Source organism: Dendropsophus ebraccatus, chromosome 6, assembly GCF_027789765.1.
Source record: "Dendropsophus ebraccatus isolate aDenEbr1 chromosome 6, aDenEbr1.pat, whole genome shotgun sequence".
Taxonomy (NCBI): Eukaryota; Metazoa; Chordata; class Amphibia; order Anura; family Hylidae; genus Dendropsophus; species Dendropsophus ebraccatus.
Genome location: NC_091459.1, coordinates 149,705,933 through 149,715,240, shown reverse-complemented (window position 1 = coordinate 149,715,240; position 9,308 = coordinate 149,705,933). Strand labels below are relative to the sequence as shown.

General features: G+C 48.8%; 2 non-coding genes across 2 annotated transcripts; both read right to left on the bottom strand.

The window, feature by feature from the left end:
* Positions 1-4,877: 4,877 nt before the first annotated feature.
* On the bottom strand, positions 4,878-4,951 carry TRNAN-GUU (transfer RNA asparagine (anticodon GUU)). Its single transcript has one exon. It is a non-coding gene; the product is annotated as a tRNA-Asn (tRNA).
* Positions 4,952-5,314: 363 nt separating this feature from the next.
* On the bottom strand, positions 5,315-5,386 carry TRNAG-UCC (transfer RNA glycine (anticodon UCC)). The gene has a single exon. It is a non-coding gene; the product is annotated as a tRNA-Gly (tRNA).
* Between the last annotated feature and the right edge of the window lie 3,922 nt (positions 5,387-9,308).

Sequence of the window (9,308 nt, the reverse complement as noted above, 5' to 3'; positions counted from 1 at the left end):
AAATAGGAATAAGGGACAGAATTTAGATAATGTAGAACCCCAGTGACGTGTGGTGCACCTTGGAGCGATCCAGTATGCAGAGGCCGGGGTGATCAGGACAGGTGTCACACTGGTAAATGGTGTCCTTCCTGATCCCCCTGTTACCCCACACTCTGCACTTCTTCTGGGGTCTCCCGTTCTCCTGTGTGGGGGACGTCACCTGGAAAATGTTGCCCTGGTGCGATACGGGGTCCTTCATATCCAGAAGCGCTGGGTCCGCTCCATGGCTGCTAAATATTAGGGCGCTATTACTACTTCTGATATTTACGGATCGTGCCACAAGCTACAGGGCAGCGAGGGACCGGAAGAGGGGGCGCTGGTATAAAAGTTATCCCCGTACAGGTGGTGACCTTTATCCAGCAGTGGGAAGATCAGTTCCCGGACGACCTTCCCACTAACTCCAAGGATGGGGGGGGGGGGAGGGGGCATCTGGGGGCTGGATTCGGGTGTCCCTTCCTACATACACTCTAAGGGTACATGCACACTGCGGAATCGCGACAGATAACCCTTCGTGCATTCCACAGCTGGCACCCGCCGGCGGACTGATGCAGGCGCACGTCTCCACACGTGTCATAGACTCCATTCTATGCACGGGCGGATTCCGCTCTCCGTCCAACGTGTTCATTCTTTGGATGGACGACGGATTCCGCCCGTGCATAGAATGGAGTCTATGACACGGGTAGAGAAATGCGCCCACATCAGTCCTCCGGTGGGTGCCCGCTGCGGAATGCACAAAGGGTTATCCTTCGCCATTCCGCAGTGTGCACGTACCCTAAATCTGTAAGAGTACCCTGAGGTACGCTCACAGTGTTTGTAGAATTTCACTCCATACCGTCATCTCTTATTGGGACGGTACTGGCGGAAAAGACGTGTCTGGGGGGCAGCGTACGCTACGCTACCCCCAGACACGTCACTGGATGATGAGGATGAATGGAGGAAAGAAGGATCCCCCCCATTTATCCTCACTGGCTGTTTCGGTGTCGCAGGCAATAATAACGTATCCCTCTGACGCCGAAAACACCCTGGGGGCCATCTTTATACGGGGATTAGTATATGGGGTATGTAGTGGTGTAGTGTCAAACTTTATTCAGTGTAGTGTGGTGTAATGTAGTGTTTTTTACGTGTTTTTTTACAGTAAGTATAAAAAAAAAAACCTACGCCAACAAAGGAGTTGCTGATAAATGCCGCACTTATGTGCGGCACTTATAAGCAGACCGTGGCAGTAGGATATAGAAAAAAAACACCCTACGCCAAAAAGGAGGAGTTGCTGATTAGCAGCGCACTTTCGTGCGATGCTGATCAACACTCAGCGGCGATAGGGTGCGGAAAATAGAAAAAAAAAAAATTTGGAAAAAAAAAAAACCTTTTTCTACATTCTGAATATCCCTGTAGCTGCTGATAAGTGTATTACACATATCAGCCGCTAGGGGGCAGCAGAGCGTAAAATCCGGAAAATGACGAGGCTGGAGCCGAAAATAGCCGAAAGAAGACGACGGGGACCGCCGGAAAGACCCGAAGACCGAACGGAATGACGGAGGACGCCGCGAACCCGGAAGACGCCGATCAGGAGCCCGGGACAGGTGAGTAATATACAAATACCCGCTCTGGACCCCTCGGCTACCTAGCTGAGGGGTCCAGGGCAGGTATTTACTATATTGTGGGACTCTGATCGCCGTTCCACCGGCCCGATCGCCGTGAACGGCCGGCCGGCCGTTCACGGCGATCGGGCCGGTGGCACGGCGATCACCATTACTTTTTACAGTAATGGCGGTCGGTGCCGTCCTCGGACAGCACCGACCGCCATTTTTTTCCGGGTCATCGGGTCACCGATGACCCGGAAAGGTTCCGATCGCCACTATTGGCTGATCTGAATTGATCAGCCTATAGCAGCGATCGTAAGCACGGGGGGTGTTAACCACCCCCCGTGCCGTGAAGCTAAGATGGCCTGCTATGATTTATAGCAGGCCATCTTCCCCGATCGCTGTGTGTGAACACGCAGCGATCGGGGAAACATCGGGCGTACCCATACGCCCGTTTGCGTTAAAGCCCAGGCAACGGGGGCGTATGGGTACGCCCGATGTCGTTAAGGGGTTAAAGGGTATAAAAAGCCTATAAAAAGTCTCCTGCAGTTAAAGGGGGACTCCGGCCTATAAAAAGTCTCCTGCAGTTAAAGGGGGTCTCCGGCCTATAACAAGTCTCCTGCAGTTAAAGGGGGTCTCTGGCCTATAACAAGTCTCCAGCAGTTAGGCGAATGTGAGGCTCTGTATACCATCATATAGCATCATACTGTACGGCGCTTATTACCAGCAGGATGGAAATGTCTGGTCCTCAGCTATTATTCAGGAGCCGCTCCCCATACTGGATGGATCTAGAAATATCTCATACACAGAGTTTCCTGTCACTGATCACAATTTATAACGGCCACTATGACAAAGCATGACAAGTGACTCCGCAGAAATAGGTGACTTGACGTCCTACCACTATATTAGTAGAGATGGTTTATAAGAGAAGTATAGCAAATACCCCTTACACTTACCACCCCCTGCTCCTCCACAGCTTCTGTCACCCCCTATACTCACCTCCCCCTGCTCCCCCACAGCTCCTTTCACCCCCTATACTCACCTCCCCCTGCTCCTGTCCTCCCCATACTCATCTCCCCTGCTCCCCCGCAGCTCCTGTCAAACCCCTTTATTCACCTTCCCTGCTCCCCTAAAGCTCCTGTCTCCCCCTGCTCCACCGCAGGTCCTGTCACTCCTTATACTAACCTCCCCCTGCTCCCCTGTCACCCCCTCTGCTCTACCGCAGCTCCTGTCAACCCCTGCTTTCCCGCAGCTCGTCACCCCCTATACTCACCTTCCCCTGCTCCCCCACAGCTCTTTTCACCCCCTGCTCCCCCACAGCTCATGTCACCCCCTGCTCAGCCGCAGTTCCTGTCACCCCCTATACTCTCCTCCCCTGCTCCCCCTCATCTCCTGTCATCCCCCATGCTCCTCTGCAGCTCCTGTCATTCCCTCTACTCCCCTCCCCCTGCTCTCCCACAGCTCCTGTCACCCCTATACTCACCTTCCCCTGCTCCCCTGTCATCCCCCATGCTCCTGTCACCCTTATACTCACCTCCCCCTGCGGCTCCTGTCCCCAATCTTCTCTCTTCTTCCTCTGTCCGGGAGGAGCTCTCAGTACAGGACCCGTCTGCTGAGCCAAACGCTTCACAACATTCAGGGAATCTTCCTCTAGAGCTCGAAAATCCGGAGAAAGATTTGTAGTTAAATAAAAAGTCATCATCTGCGTTGGCCAGGAATCGAACCCGGGTCAACTGCTTGGAAGGCAGCTATGCTCACCACTATACCACCAACGCTTGATATGTGGCTCTGTTCACAAAGACATCCTAAATGTACTATGATTATGATCTGTATACTCCTATATACTCCTATAACCAGGGGCCACTGATAACGCTCTTTATTCATTTCTCATGAGAGTTTACAGGATATAAAAGCACAAACAGGAGCAGAAACAACAATATCAGGGTCACAGGAACAAAGATGTGTAGGCGGGCACTCCAGTCAAACAGTTTTGCAGGCACGGGCTTCACACAGTGACCCGGATATCAGGGTGACTCCATGTATTAGAGGGAGCACAGGGCCACATATCAATACACTATATGGCCATAATCTACTGACCACTGCCAATGTACCAACCCGTGTGTGCCCCCCCCCCAGACTGCTACTCCGCTGTAAAGTCAGGACCTACGAACCAGGGACGAGGCTATTACCCGCTGACTAACGCCTGCTGTGGCCTCCAAGGGGCCTTTTGCGTTCACTTGGTCACGGAGGTCTACTAGGATTACTAGGATTTTTTCAAACTTAGCGTCTTTTTACCCAGCTGACAGCTGCATTTAAATAGCTATTCCCCCCCCCCCCCCATCCATGGTGGCTATTTTCCCCCATCCATGCCAAGTGCAAAATTATGAAAGTTATGAAAAGTGATCAAAAAGTCGCATCAATCAAGGTAAAATAAGTTATAAGTAAGCTGATATAATTGGGGTCCCGGTCTCAGGGGAGGAGTAGGCCCCGGTCTGAGGCCTACTTCCCCCTTGAGACCGGGGCCTCAATTACATCAGTGGACCCACCGGACAAGCAGGGGCGGCGGCGACCGGGGTTCCGGACGGGTCCGCCGCTGTATTTGAGGCCCCGGTCTCAGGGGGGAAGATACTCATTGACTTCTATATATAATGCGCCTCCTGCTGGACACTCCATTGGAATTACACACCGGTTTGTGACGTCACCAAATTTCTGAGATTTTGAAGTCCGTGATCTACTAAATTAAGGGAAATGGCAGTATATGTGCATTTCCCATAATTAATGTATATTAGGAATTCGTCTAACTTTCCCTAACTAATTACATGTAAAAAAATATGATAAACAAGATAAACTGGACAAATATGTCGCTGTGTCTAAAATCCCAAACATGGCCTGGCTGAGCAGAGAACCTTTACCATTGCAGTAGTGGGATACCAAAAGCAGCGTGTTTCCATGCAGTTTTAAACCGGGGACTTTTGAGGTGAACGTGATAACCCAAGAAAGTTCCAGGGAGGCCTCAATATCAGGAACCTGTCTAAATAGAGAAGGGGCAGATATGTATAAGTGGTTCAGCTGGGTTATTATGAAGTGGATGGTGGGGGGCAGGGTAATACTTACCTAGACTACTACCTCACAGTCTCCATTTCACTCTCTTCCCCCAATCTTTAAAAAAATCTGGATAACCCAGGGGAGAGGAGTAAGAAGGAGATGCGTCCTCCTCAGTGTCACAGCTCAGATAAATGAAACCATAAGAAAAATCCCCGTCCCTGGGTGGGCTTGAACCACCAACCTTTCGGTTAACAGCCGAACGCGCTAACCGATTGCGCCACAGAGACTCCTGAGTGCTGAGTAATACAGAGAATACCCCATATTCTCACCTCCCCCTGCAGCTCCTGTCACCCCCTATACTCACCTACCCCTGCTCCCCTGCAGCTCCTGTCACCCCCTATTCTCACCTCCCCCTGCAGCTCCTGTCACCCCCTATACTCACCTACCCCTGCTCCCCTGCAGCTCCTGTCACCCTTATACTCACCTCCCCCTGCAGCCCTGTCCCCAATCTTCTCTCTTCTTCCTCTGTCCGGGAGGAGCTCTGAGTACAGGACCCGTCTGCTGAGCCAAGCGCTTCACAACATTCAGGGACTTTTCCTCTAGAGCTCAAAAATCCTGAGAGATTTGTAGCTAAATAAAAAGTAATCATCTGCGTTGGCCGGGAATCGAACCCGGGTCAACTGCTTGGAAGGCAGCTATGCTCACCACTATACCACCAACGCTTGACATGGCTATTCCCTCATACGCACATCCAAAATGTAACAGGATAGACTAGATTTTTCTATTATAACCCGGGCTGAAGACTTCCTGATGGTCTCCATGTTTCTTCTCTCAATGTCATCTAGATCACGTAACTTCACATACTTCAAATACATAAATCTCCTCATCATCCAGAGGTACAACCCCGACCCACGTCCACCTGAAGAACCTTGAATTGTTTTGAAAAACATTGGGTAGAGATTTCTGTCATTGAAGACAGAACTTACAGCTTTGTAACTGATCTGAAAAACATGGAGACGGTGTAGGTGATATTGGTGAGGAAGCTCTAAGCCAGGCTAACCAAAGAGATATTGAATAGATTTCCAACACTGGCCAGTATGCAAGTCTAGTCCTCCATATGCCATTGCGGACATAACTGTTATATTAGGGGGCCTAACTGCTATATTGAAGGGTCCTAACTACTCTATGTAAGCTTTACTACTTTATTGGGCAATATAGGGACCTGACTACTGTATGGAGGCACATTATGGGTGCCTAACTACTATTTGGGGGCATAGAGGGTGGCCTAACTACTATATGGTGGCACAGAGGGAGACTGTAATCGGATGGGTTTATTTCAGAAAATTAAAGTGTCTTGTTGTTGTGTCTTGTGATAGGAAGCAATGTATTGTTTTAATGCTATATAGGGTGTACATCTCACCTAGGTTACTTCATAGTGTGAGATGGTAGGTCCAGGATGGATCTGTTACTCAGCAGTGTTATGCTGCTGAGTTGTTATTTATTTTTACTGGGCCTGGATTTACATGGAATGGCAGGTAGGTTTTGGTAGTGGGACTTGCCATTCCCTCCCCCCGATCCAGTTCAGGTGTTGGGATCAGGTGAGCTCTGACCCTAATCAGCCTGAGAAGGTAAAAGCTCTGCAGAGCTGCAGATGGTTGCTCTCAGCCAGGAGTGATCAGCCTGTATGTGTTTGGTGGAAGCTGTGAATGCAGCCACTGCTGGAGCTTATATACACCCTGCGGTATCCAGGTGAGAGACGCACTGTGATCAAGTGTCAGATAGGTGAGAAGACCTGTAAGTAAGCGCCCAGACGGGCAAGACCTTTTGTTTGTTTTTGTTCTTAAAAGCGCGGTGTTGCTGTATTATTTTTTGATGGACGGTTTATGCTGCAAATAAACGCCAAGCTGTTATTTTACAAGTCCAAGTCTAATGTGAACTGTGTCCAAACTCACCATCCCCCGGGAAGATCCCTACTATATATATATATATATATATATATATATATATATATATATATATGCGGTTCAGGGAAGAAACAGAGTGCTGCACCTCACACCTATGGCTGATACTAGTGCCGCTAGGCTAAATAAAAAACACATCAGAATTTTGTGTATGAATTGATCAAGCCATACTGCCCCATGTACCTCGTGCCGGTATCTGATACACATGGTTCCCTACACTAAGTCCACACCGTGCCAGTCAGTGGCCACCAACCCTGCGGGGGTGGTGGTCGCTGACCGGCACAGTGTGGACTTAGTGTAGGGACCCATGTGTATCAGATACCTGCACGCGGTACATGGGGCAGTGTGGCTTGATCAATTCACATACAGAATTCTGATGTTGTTAATGCAGCCGAGAGGCACTAGTATCAGCCATAGGTGTGAGGTGCAGCACTCTTTTTCTTCCCTGAACCATATATATATATATGTGTGTGTGTGTGTGTTTTAGCTGGACTGGTATGGCTATGTGTGTGAACCCCATTATAGTTGTGTGTGTGGGAACCGTTATCTATACTTATTCCCTTTTGTAATTGTCAATATGTTCGTGTCAACGTTCACACCTTTGTCAATTGTTCAGCTGGAAACCTCCCCAATAGCATCAACATTGGAGGATACAGTCGCTGTTGTCGTTCAGCTGTGAAAACCTTGTAGCTGTAGTTGTAAAACCATGGGCCCATTTTGCTTGATAAACATGTACAGCACCTGGGAAACTTCCATTCATGGTGATCAGTGGTCTACACAGACATAGAAGCCCATCACCCCCCACCCAAACTTACTATACAGGTCGGGGGTATGTAGCCTCAGCTGGGACCATGGATGGAAGGTGCCCAGCACCCTGGTGGTCATCGAGGGAGATGGGTGTATATTAGTGTATAATATACAATGGGGCTCCCCATCTCATTGTGGATGAAACAACTCTGCTCCTGTACCATCTGTTACTACAGCTAAGTATTGTTTTCTGTAATAAATCTCCTATTTTTCTATAAATCTGTGTGGTTATAGCCTTCTGCCACTATTATCAAAAGTAACCGGTTACAGAGACCTAACTACTATGTAGTGCACAAAGTGTGTGTCAGGACTGGCAGGCGTAGACAAGACAAGAGACAGTGGGCCCTAGATCTGAACCCACCCACTGTCACCTGCCTACTTGCCTCAGTCGGCCCTAGGCGGCCGTGGACAACCACGTTGACGTTCCCTGCGCTAAATACGTGCACACGGAACAAGACGGACAAACAACACAAAAGAATAGTCAAACAAGCCGGGTCCAAAATCCAAACATGCAATGCAGTACAAAATCAGCAAGCAAACGGATAGTCAAAAAGTCAGGCAGGAAGTCAGGGATCAAGTCGAGCAAAACAGAGGGATAGGAGTGGGGATCGCAGGTGTAGACAAGGGAAGCTGGGATCAGGGTATTACGCTAATAACCAGCACTGGAACTCTGTCTTAGCTTCCTATTTATACTGAACCAGAGCCCAGTCCGAATCCCCATTGGACCGGCGCTCAGATATCCAGGTTCCAGATAGGCAGAGATTCCTGTCAGTCTAAAGACCTACTCAGCTGGAAAGATCAAGTCTCCTAGGAAATCAGATTAACTCCCGCATTGCCAGATAGCTGAGAAGCAAGCGGGTGTGGCACACAGAAGCAAAAACAGGTTCAGTTCACACCAGGTTACAGCACAATCCTGACAGAACCCCCCTCTTACGAGGGGCCTCAGGACCCTTATCCAATGGACTAGGCTTGGAAGGATTTAGTACATGGTATCGCCGAACCAAGCGAGGAGCATGCATGTCTTTGACAGAAACCCACGTTCGTTCCTCTGGCCCAAAGCCCTTCCAGTGGACTAGATATTGCAGTGAACCTTGTATCCAACGAGAATTCAGAATCTTCTCCACCTCATACTCCAACTCACCCTGGATGATCAGTGGAGCAGGAAGAGATGACGGAGACACCGGAGGAACATACATTTTTAGGAGAGCCTTATGAAACACATTGTGAATTCGAAGTGATGCAGGCAGTTTTAATCTAAAAGTCACAGGATTAATAACTTCCACAATGGTATACGGACCAATATATTTGGGTGCTAGTTTAGCAGACTGTACTCTTAACCTTAAAGGGGTAGTGCACCAAAAAATGTTTTCTTTCAAATCAACTGCTGCCATGAAGTGCCAGAGATTTGTAATTTACTTCTATTAAAAAATCTCAAGCCTTCCAGTACTTATCAGCTGCTGTATGCCCAGCAGGAAGTGGTGTTTTCTTTCCTGTTTGACACAGTGCTCTCTGTTGCCTCCTCTGTCCATGTCAAGAACTGTCCAGAGAAGGAGCAAATCCCCATAGAAAACCTCTCCTGCTCTCCAGACTGGAAATAATACAACTTCCTGCTGGGCATACAGCAGCTGATAAGTACTGGAAGGCTTGAGATTTTTTAATAGAAGTAAATTACAAATCTCTGGCACTTCATGGCAGCAGTTGATTTGAAAGAAAATATTTTTGGGTGCACTACCCCTTTAAATTCCTGGTAGAGAGCCAGACCTTTTCCCCCAGTACGTATTGATGGCCAGGTATGCGTCTTTTATTAGCATGTTTTTGATATAACTCTTGGGCTTTAACCAAGCTCTGATGAGCTTGGGCCCAAACTGTGCACAGT